Genomic DNA, 14,410 nt, shown 5'->3' on the forward strand with positions numbered 1-14,410 from the left:
TTAAATGCTATGATTGTTAAGGGCACCCAGTGATTCTGTTTAGCTTTTGATGGGGATAAGTAAAATAAAGAAAGGGAAATGGTTTGAAGAAGGAAAAAAAAAAAGGTTAGCGTGTATACTTTATGAGCAGTAGCCCAAGTATCCATTGAAAAAATATGAGCACACATTATATTTAATAGCTCAAGTGTTATCTTAATTCTTTATCAACAATTCATGCAGATAGCTTAATACCAAATATTTTAGTTAGGATTAACAATCTGTGAAACAGAAGGTTTAGCAAATGAGAGATGGAATTTGTTCTACCTGCAGCTGGAAGAGGAGGCAAGTGTGAGCTTCTGGAAGGCTGTGTCGTGCATGAGACATTCTTTTCCTGCCAAGTAAATGCGGCTAGATTTGGAAAATATTATATGTATTACAGCCCTGATTGATCCTTCCCATGGAAGGTAATGAAGCCTGTGTCCAAACTTATTATTATTATTTTTTTTGTCCCTTTTGCAAACCTTTCCTGGGAATGAAAGATAGGTGTCTTCCTTGTTTTCCTTTTTCCACGTGGCAGAATCCCCTAAAGCATCACCCCCCCCCCACCTCTCTTTGAACTCACCAAAACATCTCATTAGTAAAAGCGAGATTCAGCTCACCATAATCTTTCCCCAGCTGAGGCAAAGTTGCACAATTTATAATAGATCTTTGGAAAACAGCTTTTTACCGAGTGCCGCTGCATCTATAGATCTCTCTCAATTACCCACAGTAAATTTAGGCATTGTACAAGAGCAAATTTTACAGTCCATGAAGAGATGAAGTGAAATCTAGATGAAATTCATTGTGACAGATTCCCAGTTAGTGCTCTGATGTGTCTGTATTACAGAAGATAGACATTCTATTAGCATGGAAGCTTCCATAATGGACTGTGAATCATCTCAGGTAATAGAGATGCCAAGCAGAATGACTGAAAAGCACTATTGAATTCCATTAGAGCTCTTTGTTTTTAAATCAGTCATTTCTTGTGAATAACCAACTACACACTCCTTGACCCTATCTCCAAGTGATAATTGTGGACTAATATTACAATACATTAATCTGAGTTACTGTGCAATTAGCGCTTCAGTTGCAGGCTGATTTGGGGATTCTTAAATGCAAACGTCCACTCTTTGGGATGCTGGAACTTACATTACAAATACACCATTTCAGAAATGGGTTCCTCTAAGACCCCATTTTTAGTTCTGTTTCAGCGTAACTGGAATTGTTCCTCAGTCGTACTGTGCACAACGATTTTGTATTTTGACTTTGTGACATCCCTACCCTCTCCCTTTAAAGATTTCCCCTGACTCAGACCAGACACTCAGGGTCAAATAATTTTCAGAGGTGAGTCTATAAAGAAACCATTTAAAATAAGCCAGGTTAGCAAGTCCCTTTAAAAAATCTTAAATGTGTAGCTAATTTTTAGGAAAAGAAAGAATATTACATTCTGCTGCGTGAAGAGTCCCACCTAATCTATCAATCAGATATGATAGATCAGACTTAGTAATCATTTGGATAATTAGTACAGGGTTAAGGTTTGTGCAGTATTCTGCAGCTTCGGGATGCCTGCACAATTAATTACCTCTTGTTCAGTAGAAAGGGTGATGTGAATTTTTCTATTCCATTATAACATAAATACAGAGTGCTTAGAGTAGACAACCTGAGCAGCAGACATTTCTTCATTCAGTGCATTTGGTACAAATGTGATAATAGCTTGTCACAAGGCAGAGCTGTCTTTGGCCAAGAGCTCTGAAGTTAACGCATATACATTAAAAACAACACATCTCTTCTTGCGCCTAGTATCTTCCACCTGATTTACAAGGTAGGAGCAAAGTAATTTTGAAAGGGGACCGGGGTATCCAAAGTGCTGCAACATCTATTGAGTTGCTTCTATATGCTCCCATAAATCCCCAGGGACAACTTTAAAGAGAGTCGACTTTACATCTTCTGTCTACGATCATCTATTTTCACATCAGGATGAACAACATTATCCTCATCGAGGGAGGACCGGAGACCGGCGCCTCAACTCGAGGCTCTCTCCTTAATGTTGTAATGACAGGTGTAAGATTAACTTTGTTAGGTGTCTAGCCACTCATGCAAACTAAATTAAATTAATGGAACAAATTTCTCTCATAATTAAGATAAAAATTCATGTCAGCTGTAACCTTGCTGTACACTAATTATATACAAATGATTTATCATCTGCTTCGCCCAGAATATTAATCCTTACCTCATTGATAACTGCAGCCAGTGTTAAGAGATGAGAGTTGATTAACTATGACAGATTGGGCAACCACAGCCCTCGGTGCTGCACAACCAGTGAAACCAATAACACTCAAGTAGCTCTCCGTGTTTAAAATGCATTCCCATGGAAACAGATGCATGCTTAATGAAGGATACTGAGATTATTTTCAATAATGACTGATATTGGAACAGTGGGCAGAGCTGATCAATAACAATTAACCACTTAGTCTGCTAAAGACATGGTTAGAGAAAGCAGGTTATTTACACATTAGCAGAACCTTATTCGAAGACAAGGACTCCATAATGTCTCTATGCTGTGCTGTTTCTCGTTCCTCTTTCCTCTCCTGCCGGGAGGGGTTGCACGGTGCAGAGATGGTAATGTGCCAAGCGCCCTCCTGTCGCCTCTTAGTGCCTGCTTACGAAATGAGTGATTGATGTTGCCAACGGTTCTTTGGATGCTCTCAAGATAGCTGCCAAATGTATCAGGGAAAGTCCAAAAGCAACTGTGACCATGAAACTCATATTGCTTTGTAGGGATTTGGTTTGGTGGAAAACTTTACTGCCAAGGCGTAACTCAATTGTACAGAAAATTCTTTTGATCTTTCATTGTATGCTCTTTTATTTATTAAAGAGCCCAAGACGAGTGGTGTAGACATTTAGGGAAACCCTCTGCTTTGGACTCCTGTCATACTGACTGGAAAGGGCTTTAATAACATAAATTTAATAATAGATATGGCTTTCAAAGCTACTTGGAAATTTGCACTTTTATTTTGTATTAATTTGAATCACCCCAGGAGTCAAGATCTTGTAATGCTAATTACTAATATAGACTCCCAGAATCCCTGCCCTGACAGTCAGCTTGGAGAAATCCCAACTCCCTGGGCCAAAAAGTGTTAATAAAAAGTGATTAGCTACTTGGGCCGAGTCATATTATAATAATGCATTATATTTCCCTTGAATGGGTGATGTGCATTCTCATTTCTCTGAATGAAGAAAATGGTTGAGGGAGATGAAAATCAGGCATTTTAGCTGGCATTGTTACTAAAAGAATCAAGCTTTTAAAAAATAGGAGAATGCCTCTTTCTCCACACTTCTTAGACTTTAAACTCTAGATCTGAAAATGTAAAGAAACAGAAATATACTCTGCATGTTTGCAGATATAGTCCATCTATTTTTTTTTTTTTTTTGGTCATGCAGACCTATGTGTGAACTGATGCTAGCAGCAAATGTCAACTCTTACAAGCTGCATACGTGTGAGAAGTTTTAAGTAAAGAAAAGGACATAGCATCTTTTGTCTTTTATCCCTGTGGGATGAATGTTCCCCACTTAAATCATCAGCCACAGGGTATCTGTGGCTGGGACTCCATACAGATGCTAATGAATTTGAAACAACATTTATGTGGCTGAACAAAAATGGATCCTAAACACCCTAAGTCAAACGCAGCAAACAAGAGATAGGCTGACACATTTCTATCAGGAAGGCAACCAGGATGTCAAACTCTTGAATGATATTAGGTGATCTCAGCTCTTTTTTTACCATCTCAGTAAATAAATCTAGGGATGATAAACAACCATAAATACTTGTAAAAAATGGTCTATAAAAATCAAATCTTAAATGTACCCCACATATCCCTCCCAAATCACTGCCCCCACCAAAAACTAACCTTTTGCTAAATCTCCAGGTGAAAATAGAATTACATTTAACACAGAGGTAGTGTTAATAATATATATGTATATAATATATATGCTAATTATATATATAATTTTCACCTACAGGGACTCGAGTATTGGAAGCAAATAAAACAACAGTATCAGGGAACAGATTCATGGGCATATCTGTTTATTATTTTTCCAAGAACACTATGATCTTACCCCAATGCTGAGGACTTCCAAGTCTTAGTACAACTAAGGCAGTTGCACCCCAGTACTCTAGCTGGAAATGCAGTAGAGGCAATTACCCTTTCCCTCTCATCTGAACAACACAATTATTGGGAAGATAATAAGATTATCCAGGCTTTTGCTCCTTAAAATTATACTGAGGAACACTGACTGAAAATTGTTTCTTATGCATTCATCTTTAAAACAAATAAGGGAGTGAGAATGAGCCACCAAGCTAATGAGGACCCTGAGACAGAGCCATAGATACATTTTCTCACTTGCCTAATGAGCAAAGTGACAGACAGTGAAACAGTTCACACTTGAGTAATTCTCTAGTCATCAGCAACTGCAGCGGGCCCCTCCTGCCGGGCTTTGGAGGGGGTTGGTCAGGAGATGTAATAAAGAGACCCCGGCTCTGCTGACCAGAATAAGTTATCACAAAGAGAGAGGTCTTGGGGTACACTCCCCGAGGACTTTGAACCAGAAAAAAAAGTCCATTTAAGGCATCTCCAGGCATTCATTCAATTAGAATTAAATTAAAACAATGGAGAAAAAGAATCACCTTATTTCTCATCAGGCCAGTGGCCTGAAGGGTGGCTAAAAATCTGGAAAGCAATGCCCTCTCCTCACCAGTGCTCTTTTAAACCGTCTCCCCTCTTGTGGGCCTTGTTCTAATGCAAGTTTCATTTCCAGGGAAAGTGGGCAAATGGGAAGAGGGGATGGTGTGTGTGTGTGTGTATGTATAAGACAAAACCAATCTTTTCACTGACTATTTTCAGGGGCCTATGAGAGAGTTCATGGGTCGGGGGCTGTCTTGAAAATCCACTGCTGCTTCTGACATTGGCAGTGGGCTCTGTGCTACTTTAGTAGTTAGTGTTAGTTGCTCAGTCGTGTCCAACTGTTGGTGACCCCATGGACTGTAGTCCATCAGGCTCCTCTGTCCATGGAATTCTCCAGGCAAGACTATTGGAGTGGTTAGCCATGCCCTTCTCCAGGAGATCTTCCCAACCCAGGGACTGAACCCATGTCTCTCGCATTGCAGGTGAATTCTTTACCATCTGAGCCACCAGGGAAGCCCTTAGCCAATTATACAGGGGAACAAACTGAGGCTCCAGACTGATAAGCAATTCGCCAGTGTTCACACAGTCAATAAACCAAAGCATTGAGATTCAAATGTCAGCTTATCTGGCTCCAAAACCACTCAACATCTCACTGTTTCCCTCTCCAAGAGGCTGGTGAAGGAGAAGTAGAGTGAGAAGCTTGCCAGAGAAATGTGGGGAGAGGGTGCTTCTGTTAAGTCATTAGAACCTTGTGTCTAGAAAAACAATTCTTTGACCCATGAATTGAGACTTAATTCATTGAAGTTATTTTATCTAGTTGGTGAAGAGAGTCTGCATCTTATAGAGAGTCAATCAGAGGTACAGAGAGTCTGAAGAATGGCCCCAGGCTGCACAGGTGAGAGGTGACGAAGCCAGGACCAGACAAAGGTCCCTGGGCTCTCTTCTCTCTCCTGTCTGCATAGAGGGTGAGGGTTTGTTGATATGTCAGGTAGGGCTTCCCAGGTGGCGCTAGTAGTAAAGAACTTGGCTGCCAACACAGGAGACATAAAACACTGGGTTCCATCCCTGGGTCAGGAAGATCCCCTGGATGAGGGCATGGCAACCCACTCCAGAAGTCTTGCCTGGAGAATCCCATGGACAGAAGAGCCTGGCATGGGGTTGCAAAGAGTCAGATACAACTGAAGTGACTTATCCCCCACAGCATGGGAATGCCTAAAGTGAACGCAGAGTGATAGAAACAAATGATGTCCTGCAAACTGTGGTAAGGGCTTTTGGTTGCTTATATTTTTGCTTGCTAAAAATTTTCAGTAAAGAAACAGTAGTTGGAACTCTTTCAGTTGGATTAGCATGAGGGAAAACTATATAGAAGGAGTTTCACCTTGTTTGTCTGTGATAACTGTCCTAAACCAAAGAGGTCTGGATTTGTAAGAGGAGGAAAACAAGTAACGCCTAGACTGTAGTCCTACAAAAAGAGGAATGGTTTGATCTTATAACAATACTGGTTATTAATTTAGTGGTGCCCTTTATTCACTAGGTGAAATACATGCGTGTGTGCAAAGTTGCTTCAGTCATGTCCGACTCTTTGCAACCGTATAGGCTGTAGCCCACTGGCCAGGCTTCTCTGTCCATGAGATTCTCCAGGCAAGAATACTGCAGTGGGTTTTTTCCCTACCCTGGGATCCAACCCTTGTCTCCGAAATCTACCTGCATTGGCAGGTGGTTTCTTAACCGCTAGCGCCACCTGGCGGAGAAGGCAATGGCACCCCACTCCAGTACTCTTGCCTGGAAAATCCCATGGACAGAGGAGCCTGGAAGGCTGCAGTCCATGGGGTTGCTGAGAGTCGGACACGACTGAGCGACTTCACTTTCAGTTTTCACTTTCATGCATTGGAGAAGGAAATGGCAACCCACTCCAGTGTTCTTGCCTGGAGAATCCCAGGGACGGAGGAGTCTGGTGGGCTGCCGTCTATGGCGTCGCACAGAGTCGAACACGACTGAAGCGACTTAGCAGCAGCAGCAGCAGCAGCAGCAGCGCCACCTGGGAAGTCCCAGGTAAAATATATTATCTCTAATCATAATGGCAACACTAAAGGGGGGACTATATTATTTCCATTTTACAAATGAGGAAACTGAGTTCAAAAAGAATATTTCTTGCACATCACTTTCACTTTATCTCTGGGTCATGGCCAGTTGGCGTCACCCAGGGGCCAAAGCTCAACATGGTGGCTGTCAGGACACCAACTATCCAATACATTCAGTCTACAGTCATTTGTTTCAATGTCTCTTATACATACACACAGCTTAAGACCTGTTTAAAATATTTAGCACAGTATCTTTTTATCTTAAAGCTTTAATGATTTCTTCGAAGCTGGTCTGGTTCAGCCCCAGAGGGGGCTGATTCTAGCACTTAGAAGACAGCCTGGTTAACATGTGGCAATGCTCCATCTTTTAAAGGTTCTTTACTTTATTCAAATTACTAATCATTTAGAGCATCACTAAAAGCCTTTCTCCCTCGCTCCCCATGCATGCTTAACCTAATTAACTATAAATGAGGAAAATGCTATCCACATTAAAAGAAAATGTTAGCCTATAAATTATCCCACTCTTCCTGGTGAGGCTAAGAGCTCCTTTATAAAGCTCAAGCAGAGGCGGGGGTGGGGGGCAAACTCTCCGCTTATGTGTTCCCAATGCCCGCCTTCACTGAATGGGCCACAGAGTCTTTAGTTCATGGTGGGCCTCCTCCCCTGTATTGATTATGACTCCAAGTATAATTTCTCAAATTGTCCCCCTTTGTGTTTGCTTAAATATTCTCAAAAAACTAGACTAGTAAAGTGGAAAGCCTCCAAAATGCCCTCAGGAGCCCCCGGGATAGAAAAGCTATAGCAAGTGACATCCTAGATTTGTCCTTCAGCCCAGGAAATTTTGCTCATCACCTGCCTCCTCAGACAGATCCACTCATAGAAAACCAGAAATCGCAAAAGCCTCAGATCCCCAAACATTGTCCCTCAGGCTGATTCCACACACCTCTGTCCCCTGTTGCCCTCCTTTTGAACCACTCCATTAGGTGGGTCAACACACATAGGGAAAGGTCTTCTGAACACTCTTGTTAGAAGGAGTGCCCGTTAACACATTGCTCTGAAAGCCTAGATTAATTTATCAAATTATCCTAGCTTTAACCTTTGAGAACTGAGGGCAGGCCTCTGGCAGAACAGAGTATACATCAGGAGATTGGTTGTGGGGCAGGAGGAGAGGCTCACAATGTAGATCATCCCCAGGGGAAGCTGTCAGGGAAAGACCTTGAGCAGCTTGCACACTCAAGTGGAGGCCAAGTGCCAGGGACCAAACTGTGATGACAAGGGACAGCAGTGCCCAAAGCAGGATTCCCCACGCTTCACCTTCGTCACAGCTGTCCCTGCTTGGAATACACTTGATGTGTTAGAAGGTTGTAGTAACTTAGAAACATGCAACGTGTGTGCATACGTATTCAGTCGTGTTTGACTTTTTGCAATCCTTTGGACTGTAGCCCACCAGGCTCCTCTGTCCATGGGATTCTCCAGGCAAGAATACTGGGGTGGGTTGCCATTTCCTCCTTCGGGGAAACTTCTTGACCCAGGAATTGAACCCATGTCTCCTGCCTTGGCAGGTGGATTCTTTACCACTGAGCCACCTGGAAAGCCCAGGAAAATGAACAATCCTGATTCTCTCCTCTATGAGGCCCTCTCTCCTGGAATAATTTGTCCAGGCTTATGTTGTTCATTCCAGAGAAGGCGATGGCACCCCACTCCAGTACTCTTGCCTGGAAAATCCCATGGACGGAGGAGGCTGGTAGGCTGCAGTCCATGGGGTCGCCAAGAGTCGGACACGACTGAGCGACTTCACTTTGACTTTTCACTTTCATGCATTGGAGAAGGAAATGGCAACCCACTCCAGTGTTCTTGCCTGGAGAATCCCAGGGACGGAGGAGCCTGGTGGGCTGCCGTCTATGGGGTCGCACATAGTCAGACACGACCAAAGCGACTTAGCAGCAGCAGCAGCTTATTCCTAAAGTGGGGGTTGGGAAGGACTCTAATTTTGGGGGGTATTAATAGGAGGGTCCTGCCTCCAGGCTTGCTGTGGATTTACACCTCCATTTCTACCCTGGGCCCTGGGGAGAGAAAGAGGCTGTGATCAGCCTGCTGGGGGATGCCTGAGTCCAGGCAGGCTTAACAACCACATCTGCAGTCGATTCTTGATTATCCACACCAATGATCTGTAACCCAGGCCCAGGTAATCCCAAACAATTGACAATCCAGAAGGAATTTCTCTTTAGTTTTGGAATATGCTCTCATTTTTGCAGCTGCAGATTTCCTTCGGCCACATAGGCTTTCCTTGGTAGGATATTAAAAATCATTTATGTTCCTTTAGCCAGGCACTTGGTCTGAGCAATGACTTGAAGTCAGCTTCGGATTGAAAATTTGCCTACTCCATAGACAAATGATTCCCTTACAGGCAGTTGAATTTGACAGTATCATATATTGCATAAAGAACAATCTGTCCAGGTTCGTGTTGTCCATTCATTCATTCATTCACCCATTTGACACACATGCATTGAGTTCCTACTGTGTTCTAGCCACTATACCGTGAACTAAGGATTCAAAGATGAAAGATTAAGCCCCAGCTCTTGAGGGGATATTCTTTCTATTGGAGCTCAGTGGAATAGGTTTTAGTGTTTTCCTCTGCATATGTCTGTATCTACTACATATTCTTTTATCCTTCCCATGTTCAGCTTAGTGTCTATCTAGGCTTCTGTTGAAAAGTTTCAAGATTTGAGGGGAAGAGCCGTAACTGGTGCTAATGGTAAAGAACCTGTCTGCCAATGCAGGAGACATAAGAGATGTCGGTTCCATCCGATGTCGGTTCCATCCCTGGCTCGAGAAGATTCCCCTGGAGGAGGAAATGGCAACCAACTTCAGTATTCTTGCCTGGAGAATCCCAAGAACAGGGGAACCTGGTGGGCTATAGCCCATAGGTTTGCAAAGAATCAGATATGACTGAAGTGATTTCACACATACAGTTGATACACAGATGGTAGATTTTAATTGTTTACATTTTAAAAATTAGTATTCTAGCATTCCAAAAGTATAGTATTTATATAATTTTATTTGGAGAAAATGTCAAAAGTATAAATTTCAGGCCCTTTGTGAACGTGTGATCTGGCTGCTTTCCACCTACCTCCCACTCACATTCGACCTCTGCCAAGAAAAGCCCTGGTTGATGGGAGGGAGGTCTAAATGGGACTGAGTGGAGGTATTTTAATACTCAAAGGAACCACTGCAAATATAAAGCAGTTGGTCTGTGGCTCTGTGCCCTGTGGTCACAAAGAATAGTTCTCAGCAAGACAGACACATCTTAAGCACTTTGATTCAAAGGGCATCAAACCAATTTATTTCTACGAAGTTGGCTTGTTCCTACCCATGGAGCTGGAAGGATCCTGATGGAGTTCTGGGGCTGCTAGCTACCATTCTGTTAAGTCCATGCCTTCCTACTATCATCCCCTCCTCCGACTTCCCCCTATACACGCTGATGGTAATCCTCAGTCTTTTTCTTAAAAAGCCCAAAGAAGATAAGAATTTTGACAGTATGAAAACTAAGGTTAAAGGCCAGAGCCCGCGTCCCGCCTTATATTTTTATTCTTTTTTTTTTGTTTTTGTTTTTGTTTTTGTTTTTTTTTTATTTTTAGTTTTTTATTTTTTACATTTTAAAATCTTTAATTCTTACATGCATTCCCAAACATGAACCCCCCTCCCACCTCCCTCCTCATAACATCTTTCTGGGTCATCCCCATGCACCAGCCCCAAGCATGCTGCATCCTGCGTCATACATAGACTGGCGATTCAATTCACATGATAGTATACATGTTAGAATGTCATTCTCCCAAATCATCCCACCCTCTCCCTCTCCTTCTTTCTATTAAGAGCACACCAAAATTTGTGGTGACGTCTCATCCATTTAAATTAATTACAATGGATGCTATATAATTCATTTTATCTTAACACTCATTGTTTATTAGGGACCTCACAGGAAATCCCTCTTGGGGCAGATCAATGAGATATTTATAAATTGTTTATTCAGGTACTATGCAGGTTAAGGGGCATTTTCTCTCTCTGTCTTATCCTCTATCTGTTCAATCTTTGTTAATGTTATGACTCAGAATTATTAACTCCCATCTCCAAGATCTTGGGTCCCCTGTGGGTTCAGAAATGCAGAGTAGTTTGGGTGCCTAAGATGGAAGAAGTCCTGGGTGACCTTCATGGCTAATTTGCTGTATTTGAAATATCTGTTCAGCAGCCAAGATTCCAGCTTTCACTCTGCCCTTGGCCCTGTTCATGCACAGCTTAGCCCTTTGCAGAAATAGGTGTCCCTTTCTCTCTCTCTCTCTCTCTCTCTTTTTTTTCAGTTTCCTTCAGAATTTCTAATGTTTCACTACAAAAACTTTATGGCTCCTTTGCCTTTATTGTTTGTTTGCTGTACTCAACACCTAGTTCTCTCTTTCTTTCTAGTTATTTTTAACAGGAGTGAATCACAAGTCACACAAATTGAAACGGAAAATTTCATGGTTGCTGTAGACACATTCAGAAGTCAATCCTTTAATACTCACATTTCCTGCAGGATAACTTGTGGTTTAGAGGCTTGCTCACGTGGTGTGTATATGTATGTGTGTATATGTAAGTCTGTAGGTCGAACAGTGAGAACCAGGTAAAGCCACAAGAAAAGCAACAGAAATAGCCTTGTAGTTGTATTTGTGAAGAAGCAGAAGGTGAGAGAAAGTCTCACTGGTCCTGCTAGTTAGGAGGAATGAAGTGAGCGCAAGTGTTCTCATGAAGTGGCCAAGTCAGGTTTATTTTATAATGAATGTGATGATTTTCTATCCCTTGATAGAAAAACTCATTGTTTTAAATAACAGCTAAATTTTAGCAAGTATTTATTGTGTCAGGCAGTATGCAAGTTTAAGTAAATGTAACTGAATAAATGCGTCTTACTGGATCTTAACAATGTTTCTGTGCATAGGAGTTTTTAATAGCCCCTATTTTGTTCAGCGAGGAAGCTAAGAATTAAACTTGGGTATGTGTAACTCTGGGCTTCTAAGGTAGCTCAGTGTTAAAGAACCCACCTGCCAATGCAGGAGACTCAGGAGACATGGCTTCAGTCCCTGGATTGGGAAAATCCTCTGGAGGAGGAAATGGCAACCCATTCTAGTACTCTTGCCTAAGTAATTCCATAGACAGAGGAGTCTGATGGGCTACAATCCATGGGGTCACAATGAATTGGACTCAACTGAGTACCTGAGAACGCATGCATGAGTGCTTGGCCATCAAGTGCTGATGACACAAAACTCAGCCTTAAAGTCACTCTTAGAGCAGTGGAACAGGACGCCAGTAAGATTAACATCTTTTTTCTTTAAATCTCACAATTGGAAGAAGGCAAGTGGGATTAGCACTGCACTCTGGTCCAGGTATATATTGCTGGGTAAAAAGCCATCCTAAAATTTCTCATTCTATGGTATCTCATAATTTTGTGGCTTAGGAATTTAGGCAGGACTTGGCTGAGCTCTTCTCCAAGTAGCTTTAACATAGGTGATTCAGTGGTATTCTTCAGATGGGTGGGCTGCTCCAGAGTTCCTAAGATGACTTCAATTTCAGGCCTGCCACATGGCAGGGATGGCTGGCAGGCAGTGTTCAGTTTTGACTTCAGTTGAGACTGTGATCATAGTGTGGTGATCAGACTTCTTATATGGTGGCTTGGGGCTCCCAGAGAGAGTGTTTCACGATACAGAAAACAGAAGCTTCTAATATCTTAAGTTCTACACCCATAGTTTGTACGGCATCACTTGTACAGTATTTTCAAGGTTAACTGAAAGAAGAGGCCACTCACTATCTCTGTCCCATGCATTCCATTTACATCACTGCCAGGCTTCTGCCCCTCTTCTCCTAGTCCCTTGAGACTTCGTCCCATGACACTTATCTCCCTGGGGTCACCAAGATGCTCCTCATCACCAAATTCAAATGCTGTTTTTTTCTATCTGTATTTTATGTGAGTTCTCTGGAATGGCTGACTTCGTCAACCATTCCTTTCTTGAAGCTCTCCTTTCTTTGCTTTTCACAATAGTTTATTTTCTTCCTTTTATTTTTTAAAATAAATTTATTTATTTTAATTGGAGGTTAATTACTTTACATTATTGCATTGGTTTTGCCATACATCAACATGTATCCGCCACAAGTATACACGTGTTCCCCATCCTGAACCCCCCTCCTTCCTCCCAAATGTTGGTGCACGTCAGGGAGATTCTCTCCTTTTGCCTCTTGCTTTTATTTTCCATTAGTGTTTCTCTACTAAGGATGATAGTGCTACCCAGGGACAATGTTCACAGTCAGTTCTGGTCATCACAGGTGGAATGCTATGGGGAAGTACTCAGTAGAAGCCAGGGGTAGAGGCAGATATCTTCAATACATAGGATAGCCCCATGCAACAAAAAATTCATGCATGCTCAGTCTGTCAGTCATATCTGATTCTTTACGACCCTGTGGACTGTGATTCACCAGGCTCCTCTGTCTGTGGAATTTTCCAAGCAAGAATACTGGAGTGGATTGCCATTTCCTATTTCAGAGGATCTTTCTGACCCAGGGATCAAACCCTTATCTTTTGCATCTCCTGAACTGATTTTTTTACCCTGGGAAGTCTCACAACAAAGAATTATCTAGTCTTAAATATCGGCAGTGCTGAGATTCAGAAGCTCTGCTCTGGCTATAAAAAGGGCACTGGGGAGAGGGTGAATCTTGCCAGCTTTGCCTTTGGTGGGGAGCTATCTCTGAAAAGGGCTCTCCTTGGTGAATAGCATGGTGTGATGGAAGGTCAAAGGCTTCATGGTAGATGGATCTAGGTTCAGATCCTAACTCTTCCCAAAGTTGACCAAATCAGATAATCTATAGTAAATACTAAGTACACAGCAGGTTCATAAATGTTATTCTTTCCTTTTAAACCACATGACGTAGTAGATATCCCTCTCAAGGCTGGACTTAGTTCACCATTTAAAACTTAGGCAGTACCTACTACATAATAAGAGTTGAAAAGATATTTGCAGAAGGAAATATGAATAAACTTGCCACCTTACCTCTTTCAGAGGTTGGTTGCCATGAGCTCCCTCTAGCTAGAGGTGGTTTCGTTGGACCTAGAGTTCAGAGTTGAGTTTCATAACTTAAATTGCACTGTTGCCCGGCCTCATCAGTATAATAATCAGTAGGTTTTATGAGCCTAGGTCACTGACTTGACACGTAGCCCTCTAATTAGAGGGCATGTGACTGCCTGTAATATATGGCAGTGAACATAGATAGCTTTATTTTCTGGTCATAGCAAAAGCGGCAGAGGAGAAGAAAGAATTCAGAGACTTATGTGGTATTTTTTGGTCCTTATTATTGATAGGAAAGGTCTACATATTTAGGGAGTGGGGTCCTTTCTCCTTCTACCCTTTTGGTGTCTATGAAGAAGGCATCAACCTCACTTTTTTCTGTGATTCAAAGAAAGACTTATAATGGAGACAACTCTGGGATTTTATACAATGTAAATCACTGACATTTAACATCTCCCTTTATGTCCTGGTCTCCTGACCTACTTTCCATATGGTCATAAAAGTAAGTAAGCTTTTGGAAACACAGAGCTCATCATGCACTACCCCC

This window comes from Ovis canadensis, chromosome 2 (genome assembly GCF_042477335.2).
Source record: "Ovis canadensis isolate MfBH-ARS-UI-01 breed Bighorn chromosome 2, ARS-UI_OviCan_v2, whole genome shotgun sequence".
NCBI classification, from domain to species: domain Eukaryota; kingdom Metazoa; phylum Chordata; class Mammalia; order Artiodactyla; family Bovidae; genus Ovis; species Ovis canadensis.